At 36.9% G+C, this 17,840-nt stretch overlaps 6 non-coding genes across 6 annotated transcripts; all 6 read right to left on the minus strand.

Annotated features, from left to right (window-relative positions):
- Positions 1 to 752: 752 nt before the first annotated feature.
- On the minus strand, positions 753 to 863 carry LOC112739690 (small nucleolar RNA snoR97). The gene has a single exon (XR_003170628.1). It is a non-coding gene; the product is annotated as a small nucleolar RNA snoR97 (small nucleolar RNA).
- Positions 864 to 1,433: 570 nt separating this feature from the next.
- On the minus strand, positions 1,434 to 1,542 carry LOC112739691 (small nucleolar RNA snoR97). The gene has a single exon (XR_003170629.1). It is a non-coding gene; the product is annotated as a small nucleolar RNA snoR97 (small nucleolar RNA).
- A 172-nt stretch (positions 1,543 to 1,714) lies between these two features.
- Positions 1,715 to 1,829, minus strand: LOC112739677 (small nucleolar RNA Z278). Its single transcript, XR_003170612.1, has one exon. It is a non-coding gene; the product is annotated as a small nucleolar RNA Z278 (small nucleolar RNA).
- A 270-nt stretch (positions 1,830 to 2,099) lies between these two features.
- On the minus strand, positions 2,100 to 2,192 carry LOC112739669 (small nucleolar RNA Z223). Its single transcript, XR_003170603.1, has one exon. It is a non-coding gene; the product is annotated as a small nucleolar RNA Z223 (small nucleolar RNA).
- Positions 2,193 to 2,249: 57 nt separating this feature from the next.
- On the minus strand, positions 2,250 to 2,337 carry LOC112739707 (small nucleolar RNA U36a). Its single transcript, XR_003170643.1, has one exon. It is a non-coding gene; the product is annotated as a small nucleolar RNA U36a (small nucleolar RNA).
- Positions 2,338 to 2,588: 251 nt separating this feature from the next.
- On the minus strand, positions 2,589 to 2,727 carry LOC112739710 (small nucleolar RNA snoR134). Its single transcript, XR_003170646.1, has one exon. It is a non-coding gene; the product is annotated as a small nucleolar RNA snoR134 (small nucleolar RNA).
- Between the last annotated feature and the right edge of the window lie 15,113 nt (positions 2,728 to 17,840).

The following is a 17,840-nucleotide window of genomic DNA, read 5'->3' on the forward strand; positions in this document are numbered from 1 at the left end:
TCCACAACAATTAAATATTTTTTTATTTTTGTAATTACAATTATATAATAACTTTTAGGTTTAAAGTTTCTACCAAATATAATTATTTATTACGTGTTTAGTATGAAACCTTTTCCTTGTAATGTAGCTCACCTGTTGTATTAGGAACATTAGATGACACTAGAATATGAGTATATGATTCTTGAGCATCGTTTCTTTTCTAGAAGCTCAACAACCACTGGATTAAACTCGACAAGCCTCTCATTAGCGCATTTATTAAGCACCAAGAGATCCATGCCTTTCATATGTCTTGTATTCAGTGACAATCACATTACAAACTTCCAATTGATGTTGAGACGGTCAGCGTGTGTCTCAAGATTTCGAGCAGCTCAAATTGATGGTTCTTAAAATATATTTGTATACATAAATTGGCTCAAAAAAATTCTGTATTATGTTTAATGTAAAGTGCATTGAACTAAATTAAGTAGAAGTTTGCAACTTTGAACAAAGGTCATGGTAACTTACATTAGTTTGTTTAATAACCTTATGAAATTCAACATCCAAGACATCAAATTTTATAATATATACTCTTCGTTAATTCATAATGTATTGTTTCAATAACATGTTATACACACTTTGGCACAAATAACCCTAACTCAAGTGTATAGAATACCTACATAGTAACCCACCCAAAAAGGAAGAGAGAAAACAAAAAAACAAGATTTCAGAAACCATGCTAACAAAAGATAAGAATTGGAATAAACTTGTTACATATCTGTAGTGCTGTTATTTAACTCCAATCTCGTGGGTTAAACAAGAAATGAAGCTGATAAACAACACACATTGATCTTTGAGTTTTTCAGACCCTTATCCGTTTGGAACCGAACAGGGTATAGTTAAACTCACGAAAAAAAAAATTATATTGAACATAACAGCATATGCTTAAAAGCAATCTGGAAAACTAGAACAAATACAAATAGTTCATTTTTTCATTAAGCCTCTGTCTGCACTCTCCAAGCTGTCTTCATCAGGGCAAAATCCAAAACATGACCTCTTCTGTAATCCTTGCAGATGGACAACCTTATTATCAACCAAAGTCCTTCACTTTCATCGATTTAAACATCAAACACATTAACTTAGTTTAACTTGATTAATACATATTTTAAATTGTTACACTTGGAATCTACTTGGTCTTCAATATTATTTATGATCACATCTCGCAAGTCCACAATAACAATCTGAAGTTCTATACCCACCAAAAATCTTTGAAGTCTGAATAACAATATAAAGCTATGCACTCAACGAAAATCTTTTAAATCTGAACAACAATATAAAAGCAGCAACAACTTAAAATCAGAAGTAGAAGCTAACAAAAATTAGAGCAACAAAAAGAAAATTTCTCATATTAACATCATAATCCATGCTGCTTGAAACCTATATTAAAACTTTGCAAAAGATGTAGTGCTGGTATTTGTCTCCTATCTCGTGGGTTAAACAAGAAATGAAGGTGATGAACAACACAACAATCTATGAGTTTTTCAGACCCTAATCCATTTAGGACGGAATAGAGTATAGTGAAACTCAATAAATAAATTTGGATGAAACAAAACATAAACCTAGTAGCTTGCTATGAACTTAGCTAAACCACACTTGCAATTGAATAAGTCATAGTAACAATGTTAGATTAAACTTGAAACAAAAAGAAATCAGTAAGTTAATTCTTTATTTAAATACTGCCTCGGTTAAATCCAGTAACGTCATATGAATGTAGCTTCACCAAGGAGGTTCTCCCTGAAAACAGGGTCTTGGCTCCAAAACACCTCAAACAATTGGATTATATCGTCACCGGCAACACAATGTATTTTAATTATTAGTTAATAGATAGTAGCTTAGTATTTATGATGTAGTTGATAGTAATAATTTTGCTAAGCTAGTAATAACTACCAACTAAAATACACCATGCTAATTATTCCAATAACCAAACTACCGCATGTCATAAAACAAATGTTAAAACTATAAAAAATTTAGGGTTACTATATCAGAATTATCCACTAGAATCTCTAAACCCTAATTAGATGAGATCTGACACACAGACACACACAGAGGACTCCAACATTATTGAGAGGCTCAGATTGTGTAACAGCTCTATCAATCACAGTTAATCAGAAGCAGAACTGGCATTAAAAGCTGAATAAACATCCTCATAGCCAACTAAGTAACTAACTCGCTGAATCAATTTTCCTGTTTTAAAATAAGAAAATATTAAAACTTGGCTCATATCAAGAAATTCAACCATTTTTTATCCTTTATGCTTCATAGAATATTCTCAGAAGCGCGGATAAATTGTAATCATTGCCAAGAGATTCAATACGTTAAGAAATAAAACGTCAAAACTAGTACTTTATGATTTGAATAACAATGTTTCGGACATTTTCAGAGGAAAAAACAGTGCGAATTTAAGAACCCGAAAATTGAAAACGACCGATAATTAATTTGCGCCTCAAGGACTAGCTCCCAATTTCATTGAACACTTTTGCGTTCGAAAACAAGCTGAAGGCATAGCGAGGCAAATTCAAGTTCAGAATCAAACTGAATTCATCACAATAGGGGACTTTTGCCGTTTCTTTGACACAGCTTGAGCCATTGAAAAATTAGGGCTAAACTGCAACACGAACGGCGTGATTTTAGCACGTGCATTGGGACATTCACGTCACGGATCTATCAGAGAAGCCCGGGTAGCTCGTGCAGAGAAATTCGATAAAAATTGGAAGCAAATTTGACGCTGGAGACACAGATTTAGTGATGATGTATTGCAGAGTTTGAATCGCTGCACCTAAACCCCTAAATACGGCAAGAGAAGGAATGGTGGCTTATGAGAAGAGAAGAGGGAATGGAGAATTATATAGGCGTAACAAAACCTCCTCTAAAGTCTAAAACCCTAGTTTTTTTTGGACCGTAAGCGTTTTTGCCTCAACAAGGGAACCCGCACTTGGTGCCTTTGTAAGCGTAGCGTTGACCCGACCCGTATTCTTTTATTTTTCGTTGGGCCATACATGGTGTAATCCAGTAGTCTGAGAAAATTTATATAAAAATAAAAATAACGTACAATGTCTGACAATACAAAAAAGACACCTGTTAGTTCTGGTGGAGAAGGATAGTCGGATAGGTCGTTTGGAAGGGCGAAAGATTTTCTTCATAAAAAAGCAATTACTGATATAAAAATTGTTTTGTCGATTTTTTGCAAATCGATTGTGGTTCGATATTTAGTGATCTGGGAGCGAAACATACTTCTCTGTGTAGGTACTAGTTTTCTTAAAGTGCATCAAAGTGTCTTCGATTAAGTAAATTTTGAAAATAAAAATAAATTTAAATTGATAAATTAATGAAAGAAACAAAAAAGGTAAACTTTTCGAAAAGAAAGTATACAGAAAACGGAAAGGCTTGCATTGAAATTGAAAGAAAACAAATAAAATGTCTTTGACTGGGTCAAAGGACTTTGACTGGGTCAAAGGACTTTGACATGGAAATTTAAAACGCAGAAATGTAAATTAGACGAAGAAGATAAAGAACACTTAAAGATAAATCTGCTTGAAAGGTAAAGTTACAAGATAAATTGAAAGAAAGAAAATATGGAAGGAACCCTACAGAAAAGTTACTCGATCGTAGACTCAGGAATTTTTTGGGGATGTGAGTGTGCTTAAGTGTTTTCTGAGTAAAAGTTCCAACCCTAATTCCCTAAGACTTCCTAGTATTTATAATCTACTTTTAGTAACTGAATTAATTACAAAATTACAACTTTAAATGCATTCTCCTTGGTAACCGTTCCTGCCTAAACGTTTCCCATGATTACCTCGCGTGATAGAAGCCTCTAACTTCTCCACTACCATAGTCTACTCGAATCACTTATTCGAATAATTTATTTCGATTACTTGACTCGAGTACCTTGTTCGATTTGACTTGCTCAATTTATCGAAAGGTCTTGAAATCGAATCCGTGTCGAGAACCTCCGTCTAATGCTTGCGCGTGTATCCTTTCAAAAAACTGCTTATGTCTTCGAACTGCTTACCTTCATCGAAAATATTTTGTCAATCAACAAATTGCCCCCTTGGATTAATGTGTTTACTTTCGATAACTTTATTGGAAGATAAAACACTTAATCCAAATTCAAATTTCAATTTAAATCAGTAATAACTATCATTTAACTTCCCATTAATATTGATCCACTCGACACGTTTTCCGAGACTCACGCTTCCTCTTCCTCCCACTTCATCTTCCTTGCGAAGTTACCTCTATTCGTATTCTCTCTACAGTAACGGTTACAATAACACTTTAAATTCACCAATCTCACCCTTGTTCAAATTTTCTTTGAAACTCATTATTCCCTGTATCCCTCTTACATCAAACCTCCTTACAAAATTTTCAACCTTGTTTCTTCATTCTACAATGGCCGCTTCCTCTTCTCATGCTACTTCTCAAGACAAAGGTAAAGGTCATGCAGTAGCGCCGCCAGCTCCACCAGCCCTTCGCATACTAAACCAAGTCAATGATGAAGTCATTGACGATCCTCAACTGCAAACTAATGACACTAGAATCTTAATCCCCTTCACAGTAGGCACAGATACCCATTGTTTTCTCGGGCCAATCGAATCCCTAGAGAGGGCAAACAAAAAACTTTCTTTCTTTTCTAGTGCTGAAGGAGAAGATCTATTGATCAACCAAGCTTGTAACATTTCCCACTTCATTAATCAAAAACCCTTCAGGAATAATCCAAAGATTAATCCTCGAGGATTTGACTTCTCGGCCTGGTACCAACGCCTTGAACCCACGAAAAGTGCTGACTGGGGGGCTTTAGGAATACAAGAACTACTAAGGCTCTCCCATTTCTCACTTACAACACTTTCTTGGATGATCGGGACTGTGACTTGCTTTTGGAACAAGACAACCAACAACTTTCACCTCCCTTGTGGAATGATCGAAATGTCCCTTTTGGATGTAGCTGCTATCACGGGGCTTCCAATAAACTCTCCAGATTGCACCCCTAACATGTAGCACGAGCACCAATACAATGTTGCCTTAACCAATTCTTACAGCGATTTCATCGCTAATAACATGGGTGTAGAAAATACTGATGTTACAGATGATGAACATGTGGCCTTCTTATTCTATTGGCTGAATGCAATTCTTTTCTGTTCTCGAAGCGTCCAGATGTCAAAGCTCTTTCTTCCCTTGGCTGCTTTGCTTCACGAAGGGAAAGTTCTTAATTTGACCAAACTTCTCCTAGGGCACATTTTCGAAAAACTTGGTCAATTCGTTCATTGTCTTCGAGACAATAGTATAATCAGCACAGGTGGCCCTCTCTGGCTCCTCCAACTATGGCTCAATGCCATTTTCAAAAAAATTATGACGAAACCTGGAGGTGGTGTCACTGATAAACAGCACATCGAAGGTTTTCGATTAGCTGATTATAAACCCAACTTCCCAAATACATAAACAGATGAGGACCGATTCTGGACTGTTTTTTCTCTCTTCCATTCCTGTAAAAATTTCGACAATGAGGATTTAGATTTCGCCCTTTTTTGCGTCGAAATCGTGGCCCTGAATGGCTCGATCGCTTGCTCTTGCCACATGACACAGAGGAAAGTGAACTAGCTAATCGAAACTGGGCGAATCTGTTAGCTGTTCAAGTAATTCCTATAGGGTTACCCCAGCATAAAAAGGAAAAGCTCAAGGTGGCCCTATACGCCCCTCACTATACAGCCAGAGAACTGGGATTTTCGCAAGCCATTCCAACCCATTTTCCTCATAACAACAAACCACTCTGCCTTATCACTCTGCCCTCTCAACACGACTGTGATTTTCTCCTTGCAACAAATCAACAACACAAGGAACATTTTAATTTCCTTGTTTATGATCGTAGCTCATACATTACGAAATCTTGTTTCGAATGGTGGGCTGCTTACAATTCTAGGTACAACCGTACCTTGGAGGTAATCCAGTAATCTATCATTCGAACAGACCCTGCTGTTGAGGGTTCTCCCAAAAGACCCCAAAAAAGAAAGGCCAACACAACAATCTCTTCTCGGCAACCACAACACAAAAGTCAAAGAACTCCCACCAAGACTTCCAGAAAGGTAACCATTATCCATCTATTATTTCACATATAATAATATATTTCCAACTAACACATTTTGGAAATCACATCTACATATTAACTTCCAATTCTAATTTCTTCATTAGTTACGGTTACAACTGTCAAGCAAGAGTTCTGATGGGAATGAGCAAAACATTCAGAACATTCTTGCTGCTTCTCCCCAATCAGAGGACACAACTGATTCAGATCTTGGTTCCCAATTAGTTCGGAGACCCAGACCGATTCAGGTAACACAATTATATCTAAATGTATTTCATTCAAGTTGAAATAAATTTTTAACTTATAACTGTGTACCTTTTATTCCAGCCTACCACTGCTGCTCATTCAATTACATCTTCTGTGGCACCTGACCAACGAATTCTGCAACAGCATCATGATCCAGGGCAGTCTACATCTTATAGTTCGATTCAAGTCACAGGGTCCACTCAGCCACTTCAGACCATTTTTCCACCTCACCATGTAACACCGGTGGTTGATCTGACAACAGATCCTTCGCAGCATTCTCCAGTAGACACTCAAATACTTGAGTCAATCTCGCCAAACAATCAGGCTGCACTCTCTGCAGAAAACCAGGTGGCTCCAGACTTCGACTCTGTTTCTAGAGTTGCTGACACCACCAATTCAGATTCTACTTGATCCAGGGTCTTAGAGACTCCTCCAAAACTGCCTAGCCCTCCTCAACAGGCTGATTTTCAGACTCCCCCTGGACAAGTATCTGAAACACTAGATGCCTCCACCACTCCTACAAGAGCTACATTGGCCAGCCTGATCTCCATACTAGACCAAGTTATCCAGGAAGATGAGGTACATGTACCAGTGCCAACACTCCCAAGACCTGCTACATCAAGACCTTCATTCAAATTGAGTGTTGACACTCGAGAACAACTTCGGTCACTCATAAAGCTCTTGGATCATCCACCTGCTACATGGGTTAATGATACAATCCTTAACCAACTCTTGTCTGATCTTTTAAATTCCTCCTTTGAACTTTCAGCTAACATACCACATTTTGCCTCGATTCAAAAACTCAAACAGCTTCTCAACGAGAGCGTAGCTTTTCAATTTCAACTCCAGGAAACTGAAACTGAGGAAGCTAAGATCAAATCTAATATAGAAGGTTGTTTTGCAGCCCTTCGACCAATCCAAGCTTCTCATGAAGAATTCGATTTGAGAATTTCTCATGCTATTTCCATTCAAACTTTTTATGACCAAGAAGAAGCGAAACTTGAAGCGAAACTAGCTCAAATTAATGAAAATCTTGCCAAAATTCGTCAGAGACGAGCTACCATAGCCAAACCTCTGGCCACTGCCCAACAAGAGCAACAACACCTCATTCAAGAGCTTATTTCAATTGAGACTAAATGAGAAGAATATGAAAAACAACTCGAGAAAGTCCAATTTGACAAATTCAAACAAGCTGAGGTGCTTTTAACTCTGGACAGCAGAAGGGCAAAGCTACGCTTCGATTTAACAAAACTACTTGCACCTTGAATTTCTTTTCATTTCAAATTTCTCTTTGTATTTTTAATATCTTTCCTGGATTCGTGCATGTTGAACTCTAATTCTGCCAACAATAGAATCGCTTCAAGTATTTTCCATTAATCGAGTTAACTACTTTTTCCGATTCGATATCTTTAATCTGATAAGCATTTCCAGAATATGTCCCTATTACTTGAAAAGGGCCTTCCCAAGTATGGGACCATTTGCCAAGAAATTTCGATTTCTTTTCCATTGGCAAAATGACTTTCAAAACCAACTCGCCTATATCAAAAGACTTTTCCTTAATTCGACGATTATAACTTCGAGCAATAATTTCTTTTTGTCGAACTACATTTTCAAGTGCCAAGATCCGCTCCGAATCTAACTCATTCAACTCATCGAACATTGCATTCCAATAATCATCAACTGGCAAATCATTCTGCTTCGATATCCTTAAAGTATTTAGATTTATCTCTAATGGCAACACTGCATCATGACCATACACCAATTTGTATGGTGAAGTACCTGTTGAACCTCTTGGTGAATTTCGATAAGCCCACAGTACATGGCTTAAAGTTTGATGCCACGTTCGAGGCTTATTCCCGATATGCTTTTTTATCAAACTTATCAGAATTTTATTGGCTGCCTCTACTTGCCTATTAGCCTGCGCATAATAAGGGATTGAGGTAACCATATTAATATTCCTCGAGACTGCAAAATTCTTAATTCGCTGGCCAGTAAACATAGTTCCTTGATCAGTACTTAATGTCTGAGGAATTCCAAATCGATGAATAATATATTCCTCGATAAAATCTATTATTTCATTTTGACTAACTTCTATCAGGGGAATTGCTTTGACCCATTTGTGAAATAATCAATTGCTACCAAGATAAACTTGTGTTGTCTCGATGAAGGAGGGTGAATCAACCCAATCAAATCTAAAGTCCAGCCTCTAAATGGCCATGGTTTTATTACTGAATGCAGCTCAGATGCAGGGACCTGCTGTATCGAGCCATGCAATTGATATTCTTGACATGCTTTTGCATAATCGATGCAATCTTTTACCATAGATGGCCAGTACACGTGATTGTGATATAACACCCATTTCATTTTCTTTCCAGACTGATGGGCACTGCATATCCCATTATGGACTTCACCTAAAGCAACATTTTGATCTTCTTGGCCTAAATATTTTAATAAACTCCCATCGATCCCTTTCTTATATAACTCACCAGCCATTAAGACAAAATTTATTGCTCGATATTTCATCTTTCTATCAACTGGAATATTAGGATCCTTCAAATACTGAGCAATAGGCTTCCTCCAATTGTTATCTTCCCATTCATCTATGCATAAGACTTCTCTTTCACTTGCTGGTACTAAAATCTGATGAACACCGGCCAATTTCTTAAGAATTTCTGGACCAATTTTATATCTCCAAGCAATTTGGGCTAATTCATTAGCAATTTCATTATGAATCCTTGGAATGTGAACTAAAGAAACTCTTCGAAAAGAAGTTAACAACTCCCAAGCAGTTGTCAAATACTTTTGTAACCTCTCATTATTGCACTTAAATTCCTTTGGTAACTGCTTCAAAACCAACTGGGAGTCCCCTAATATCTGGACTTCCAGAACTCCTTTATTAATTAATATTTCGAGGCCTAAAATCAAAGCTTTGTATTCTACCTCATTATTCGAACAAAGATATTTTAATTTGAATAAAAATTTCGATGGAATCCCTCTGGTGAAACAATTAGAATTCTAACTTCTGCGCCATCTTTATACTTCGATCCATCGAAATACAACTTCCAATAATCGATTTTCACCTCGATTACATTTTCTCCCTGGTCATTCAGATCTTTCGAGTTATCCACAAGAAAATCTGCAATGACCTGGCCTTTTACAGCCTTGGTTGAGACATAATGTAGATCAAACTCTGTTAGTGCTGACATCCACTTACCTAGCCGCCCGCGTAACATTGGGAAGCTTAACAGATATTTGATTAAATCGGTTTGTGCGATGACTTTTACCGATTTAGCCACCATATAACATTTTAATTTTATACAAGCATGATACAGAGACAAACACAATTTCTCTATCGGAAAATACCTTGTTTTGATATCAGTTAGAACTCGACTAAGGTAGTAAACAGCCCGCTCATGCCCGTTCTCATCATCTTGGGCTAACATGCACCCAATGGTGTTAATAGATGCTGCAATGTATAATTTCAAAGACTCATGCGGACGAACATTCGCCATAATCGGAGCCTTAGACAAATAAGCCTTAATCGAATCAAACGCTAATTGATGCTCCTTTCTCCATTCAAACTGTGAGTCATTCTTTAACTTTACTAAAGGGGCGAACACACGAGTTCGATTAGAAAGATTCGAAATGAATCTTCGAAGATAATTCACCTTGCCCAAAAAGGACTGCACTTCTTTCTTCGATTTAGGTGCAGATAATGCTAATATTGCATTTGCTTTATTTTTATCAATTGCAATCCCTTTTTTATGAACAACGAAGCCCAAAAAATTTTCAGCCAATACACCGAAAGCACATTTTAATGGATTTATTTTTAATCCCTTCTTCCTCATGGTAACAAAACGTCTGTCTCAAGTGGTCGATGTGTTGACTCACTGAAGTCGATTTGACCATGACGTCTGATGGGAAGCAGAAGCTGATGAATTAAAAAATTATTAAAATTGATACGTTACAAGTATAGTTCTTAATTCACCGAAAATCTGCCTATCAATTTAGAAATGTGTCACAAAGAGTTTAAATCAAAATTACTGGGAGTTTTAAGTCACAGGTCGTCTCCCAACGAGTTGCAGAGAAGGGTGCTATCTTATTAATCAGAGGTTCGAAGAAATTGAGGTAAGTAAATTGGAATGTAAACTGAGGGAAATTAAATGATATGAATAAAAGCCTTGACTGGGAATTGATTAGTTAGAATCTCTATCATTGATGGAGTGATTTTTAAGATTGATTTATAATTAACGGTTACTCTGTTTAGTTATCCTTTACTAGGTAAGGGAAAGTCAAACAAGTTGGATTACTAGATCCGTTCACGAGTTACAACCCACTTAGTTTAAAGGGATTGACGTTGGTGACAGGATAGCAATTCAACAATTAACCCAATTACAAATTTTCTTTCAATCCTTCCAACTCAAGAGTTCCTTTTCAATCAATTCCCCATCAAGTAATGAAACTACTCACGCATTGTAAATAATAAATCCATAACACATAAAAGGGAATTAAAAGAAGACATGATTATTGGAATTGAAATTGAATTAAAAAGAAATAATTCTTGCATTAATTAATCATAAAAGTATCTGAATGACAAAATTGAACATAACAAAGAACATGGAAGAATAAAACCAAGTTAAGAGAACAAACTAGAATGATGAAGTCTTGATGAGGAAATAACTCTTCTCAATGTTCCAATGCTAAGGCCAATTGAAAATTAAAATTCTAAAAACTAGAGAGAAGAAAAAACCTAAGAGAGTGAAAAACTAGATCTAAACCTACTAAATGAATGTGTGTGTTGTTTCTACATATTCTCTGACTCTAGTCTGCTGTTTCGGGCCAAAAACTGGGCCGAAATAAGGTCCAAAATCGCCCCCAGCGAATTCTGCAGATTATACAGATCGCACATGTCACGCGATCGCGTCATCCATGCGGACGCGTCGCTTGCGCTTTTTCCTCTCCACGCATTCGCGTCGTCCACGCTACCGCGTCACTTGCGCTTTCCAATCCGCGCGGCCGCGTCACTGCGATTTGCGCTCCTTCGCGCGGTCGCGTGAGCCATGCGACCGCGTCACTTCTCGCTGGTTATCTCCTCAAATTCTTGTGTTCCTTCCATTTTTGCTAGCTTCCTCTCCAATCTCCATCTCATTCATGCCCTATAAAGCCTGAAACACTTGACACACAGATCACGGAATCGAATGGAATAAAGGAGAATTAAAATTAAATAATTAGAGTCTCTAGGAAGCAATTTTCAAATATGTACTAAATTTAGGAAGGAAATCTAAATGCATGCTAAATTGATGAATAAGTGGGTAAGGATCATGACAAAACCACACAATTAAACACAATATAAACTATAAAATAGTGGTTTATCAACGTCATCAATATAAACTTCCATAAATTTTCCAATAAACTCATGGAAAATAGCATTCATTGCTCACTAATATGTTGCACCAGCATTTTTCAAACCAAAGGGCATAACCACCCACTCATAAGTGCCTAACGCCCCAGGACAACGAAAAGCAGTTTTAGACACATCATCTTCTGCAATGAAGATTTGGTTATACCCTGAATAACCGTCCATAAAACTAAATATTTCATTTTCTGCTACAGAATCAATTAACATATTTACAATTGGCATAAAGTATTCATCTTTTGGAGTAGCATTATTCAAATCTCGAAAATCAATACATACTCTTAACTTCCCATTTTTTTCATCACCGGAACAATATTCGAAACTCACTCAACATAGCGTGCAGTTCGAATAAACTTCACCTTAATCAAGCGTTCCATTTCTTCTTTAATTTTTTCATTGATTTTTGGAGCATAACGTCTTGGAGTTTGCTTTACAGGTCTAGCATTCGGTTTTAATGCTAATCGATGTTCCACAAGTGAACGATCGAGACCAGGAATCTCATGATAATCCCAAGCAAAAAACTCATGTAAAAGATTATAGAGTTCAGTTCGAAAAGGATCGACAATATCTTTCATATATATGTAATTCGAACATTATCAAGAGTCCCCAGATTTACTTCCTCTAAAGGATCTTGAGATTCGAACCCTTTATAATAATCATCATCCTTTACCGAATATTTCTCAAAACCCAGTGGTTCTAGATCATAGATGCAATCAAAAGTGAAATCAATAATATCATCAGAAATATAAGGAACTAAATTATTTATTTCATTAACATTACTTCGATTTTCAACACAATGCGCTTCTGCTATCAAGTCAGCCATTAGATTCGAAGCATTACTTTCATTACATATATTTGAAATATCTAAACCAGAACAAGACTCGACTGATGAAATCGAGTTGATACAATGATAATTAGAAAAACTAACAATCCTATGTGATTCAACTTCATCAGAAGAACCATCTTTATTTTCTACAAGATGAGAATTACTTAAATAATTACGTAAAGTTACCAGGTAATCGGAAACTCCCTCAACCTGGTCCATAGGTCAACCCTCAAAAGATCTTCAAGACAGACAGTCCCAACCAGTTAGTTCAAACCCCAACTCTGGGTAACGCAACTTTACTGAGATGCCTTCTGAGGACAGGTAGCAACCTTCACAATTATAAGAATTTAGTATCCGATTAATGTTTAAAGGTTTCAATTTAGGATTGTACATCCTGAAATCAACATGCAGTTGTTCAACATAAAGGTTCAAATCTGCCTTGACGACTTTAGGCTTGCCATCCTTTGTCCACAGAAGAATACTTTGATGCATAGTAGAGGGTACTGCACCTACACCATGGATCTAATCTCGCCCCAATAAAGCATTATAGCTAGTCCTCGATGGAACCACCACAAACACAGTGTTGCGCTTAGATGAGCCAACCTTCACAGTTAGAGTAACCAGCCCTTTTGCCAGAGTCGAAGTCCCACTAAAATCTGTCACAGCGATATTTGTGGGGACTAAATCATCAGGATGCTTACCCACCTTTATTAACATCCTTTCAGGCAACAAACTAATTGCCACACCACCATCGATTAAGACTTTGTTTACCTTTATTCCACTCAAAGTAATAGTTATATGGAGCGGGCGGAGACGAGACATTTGTTTTTCGGTAGGCCAAAGGAAATACCCCGGCTCATCTTCGATTTGAATGAAGGAAAATACTTCCTCATCCTCCACATCATAATCTTCATTCGGGCCACCTTTATACTCCCCCAAATATTCAGTTGGAATGATCGAAATCGTCCCAATCATGTCATCATCCCCTTCATCAAAGTACTCTTCATCAACATCAACTTCTTTGTTCTTATCGATTCCTGAGGCTTGAGCAATTGCCTTGCCTTTTTCTATCTTTACGGGAAATGGAATTCCTTTCTGGCAAGTCTCTCCATCAGATGGAAAGACAATTCGAGAATGCACAGAGGGCGTTGCCCCCTTGCTCACCTCCACCTGAGGCTTCTTATGCTGATTGGAATTTCTCCTGCCTCCTTTGCCTCTCGGATACCCCCTAGCCCGACCACGATAATAGGGGTATTGGTTTCGAGGAGGACCCCGATGTCCCCATTGTGGGTTACATCGATACAGATGATCTCTTTTCTGAAATTTCTGACAGTTTCGAATTCACTGAACACCTATGGCCTGAGATCGGCTTAAAGGTGCAACAGAACTTTGTTGAGGGGTCTTAGAACACTGACCCTCGATGCGCCGAATTGGTTGCCTCTGGCGCGCTTGCTCTTCTCTGTGAGCTAATTCTTTCTTCATTCTCTCCTTCTCAAAGATTGCCGCTACTTCGGCATCAAACACGGCATTACACCGTGGACACAAGGATACATCACGGTCTTTAATTTTTTGCTGAACTAGAAAGTCTAACAAGCCATCCCCTGCCCTGGATACACAGATCTCACTTGTGACTCAAAATCATCAAGAGCCACATCAAAGTCATACGACATGCCAACCATGTTTACTCCAAAGCATGGCTCGATAAAGCTGGCATCAACATCGAAGGGATTAGTGTCAACCTTCATTTCTTTCTTGCCATCATCGAATTTCAACCGTCCCTCTATTATTGCTTCCTGAATTAAGTCCCTAAAATGAACACAGCTATTAGTCGAATGACTTGTTGCTTGGTGAAACTTACAATAAGGCTTTCCTTTCAAATCTTTCACTGAAAGTAAAGTTCTACCCTCAGGTAGAATTAACTGTTTATCTTTAAGCAACACATCGAAAATCTGACCAGATTTCGAAATATCAAAACTATATTTCTTTCCACTTTTCAGTTTTGAATCATTCGGCCTTTCACTCATAGGAAGCTTTTTGAGTAAAGAACAGACGTATGGAGGGCCTTTCTTAAGTTCGGCCAAATTGACCTCTGTTTCAAAATCAATTTTTTCCTCTGAGGACTCCATAGTTACATAAGCAACTTTTTCTTTTGGAGTAAAAGGTTTACTCTTTGATTGTTGCTCACTCCTATACTTCTCTTTCTACTTTTTCATAAGTTCAGTCTGACAAACTTTTTCAGCCAAATGGGCTAAATCAGGGATATGCACATTAAGCAACTTTCTGCGTATATAGAAACCTAACCCCATGGTTGCTATTTTCACCACTTTACTCTCAGGTAATGAAACGTAGCATCTACTCCTAGCATTTTTGAAACGTATTATGTAATCATCAATAGTTTCACCATCTTCACGTTTCAAGGTTACTAGATCAGTAACTGCTACATTCATTTTCCCTCGATAGAACTGAGCGTGAAAAGTAGTCTCTAACTGATTCCATGTTGTCACCGAATTTGGTGTAAGATTCAAAAACCAAGTAAATGCATTCTTCGTTGACGAAGAAGGAAAAACTTCATTTTCAAATTTTCATCATTAGCCAAGTTTTCGATCTCAACCTATCGAGCAACATGTTCAGTAGTTGATTCTCCAACTTCCCCAGTAAACTTTGTAATTATCTTTGGACTTTTCACCCCTCTTGGCACTTCAGCCATTTGAACAACTTGGGGAAAAGAAGACACAAAGTGGGGTTGATTCATAAAACCAACATTCAGACCAACTCGATTAAGAACTTCTTCCACAATTCTGGTGACCAGATAACATTCACCGCCATGATTAACACGTAATCTGGCTAAAAAGTCATTAGCATTGTGCCCATGAGGTACTATATGAGGATTTTCTCCATTAAAAACATTATTTTCATTTTGGAATTCATTCTCAAATCCTTCATTGTTTCCTCTAGCAGTATGCCCTTCACCCTCATCATAATCAACGATTCGAGCAATTCGTTTGACTTGTCTAGCAAGGCGTTCGAATTTCGATTCATGATCAGCCATCATAGGGTTCAGAATTGTAGTCATTTGTTGAGTCAACGAATTGACCAAGTCATGATGACTTTCTTCTACTTGTTGTCGATATACTGCCATTGAATTTGCAGCATTCGAAGTAGAACCCACATTATAATCACGAGAATACTCGAAATGTTGTTGTGGATTTTGAGAGTTACTTCCTCCACTTATATTCCCAAAATGAATAGGCGGGATGAAACCACCCACTGGTGGGGTATAACCAGGAGAAAGACCATACGGGGGCCAACCAACGGTTAATGGAGGCTGGAATGGTGGCAAAGTACCACGTGGACGAGTATTACGTCCAGCATTTCTAGTTTGAACAATCGTAACTGCTATACTCTCTGTTCTGATTGCACCTTCCGAACGTGAAGTCACGTCGGCTTGTTGCACAGACACTGGTATACTATCATTAGTGGATGAACCACCATTCACATTTGATATTTCATCAACCATGTGAATGATCTTGCTACTTCGTAATCGCATACACTGAATGACACCACAAAATACTTATTTGACACACTTCAAAATTTTAAACTGTCCCACCGGGCGTGCCAATTTATTTTGTCAATTTTTTGCAAATCGATGGTGGTTCGATATCTAGTGATCTGGGAGCGAAACCTACTCCTCTATGCAGGTGCCAATTTTCTAAAAGTGCATCAAAGTGTCTTCGATTAGGTAAGTGTTGAAAATAAAAATAAATTTAAATTAATAAATTAATGAAAGAAACAAAAAAGGTAAACTTTTCGAAAAGAAAGTATGCAGAAAACGAAAAGGTTTGCGTTAAAATTGAAAGAAAGAAAATAAAATGCCTATGAATGGGTCAAAGGACTTTGACAAGAAAATTTAAAACGCAGAAATGTAAATTAGACGAAGAAGATAAAGAACACTTGAAAGATAAATCTGCTTGAAAGGTAAAGTTACAAGATAAATTGAAAGAAAGAAAATATGGAAGAACCCTATAGAAAAGTTACTCGATCGCAGACTCAGGAATTCTCTGGGATGTGAGTGTGCATGAGTGTTTTCTAAGTAAAAGTTCCAATCCTAATTCCCTAAGACTTCCTAGTATTTATAATCTACTTTTAGTACCTGACAATTAATTACAATTAATTACAATTAATTACAAAATTACAACTTTGAATGCATTCTCCTTGGTAACCGTTCCCGCCTTAACGTTTCCCATGATTACCTCGCGTGATAGAAGCCTCTAACTTATCCACTACCATAGTCTACTCGAATCACTTATTCGAATAACTTATTTCGATTACTTGACTCGAGTACCTTGTTCGATTTGACTTGCTCAATTTATCGAAAGGTCTTGAAATCAAATCCGTGTCGAGAACCTCCGTCTAATGCTTGCGCGTGTATCCTTTCGAAAAACTGCTTATGTCTTCGAACCGCTTACCTTCATCAAAAATATTTTTTCGATCAACAAAAATATATACAAAAATTAACAATTATATAATTTTTAATTATATATTTTTTATTTTTTTATTTTTTTGTTATTAATTTTATTTTATACTCTCATATATGTGTTTAAGTTGTATGACTTATTTCTTAAAATAAAGATGATTTTATTGACAGATATTATTAAAAATAATTTTATTAAAGTTAAAAATTTTAAAAAATAGTAAAAAAATTATGTTATAATTTGACTATTTTTATTTGTATTTTATTTTTTATATTATTTTTAATTAAGTTTATTAATTTTTTATAAAAAAAGTTACCATCCACACCATAAAGCCAGATAAACTAGGAGATAATACTCAATTTGGTCCCTCAACTTGCATGTGAACCTCAATTTAGTCTCTGACACTATTTAGTCTCCAAACTGTGTGAATGTGACTAATGTTAGTCACTGGGATAATTTTTGATACACAAAAATGGAACGCTAATGTAGATCGTTGGATGCCACATTAGACCTGTAGAACGACGTCGTTTTTGTTTTGTTTTGGCATTCAAATAGTCTAAAAAAATATTGTAAGTGGTATTTATTGAAACTTTTTCTCATAAAGTAAGTGATCCGGCATTGTTTTTGAGTTATTTGAGCGCGAAAACCAAAATGATCTCATTTTACAAGTTCTAGCATGATATTTGGTTATTCATGTCGCGCTTTATTAACGTTTTGTGTCGAAAATTGTCTCAAGGACTAATGTGAGTCATATTTATAAAGTTTGGAGAC

This window comes from Arachis hypogaea, chromosome 13 (assembly GCF_003086295.3).
Source record: "Arachis hypogaea cultivar Tifrunner chromosome 13, arahy.Tifrunner.gnm2.J5K5, whole genome shotgun sequence".
NCBI lineage: Eukaryota > Viridiplantae > Streptophyta > Magnoliopsida > Fabales > Fabaceae > Arachis > Arachis hypogaea.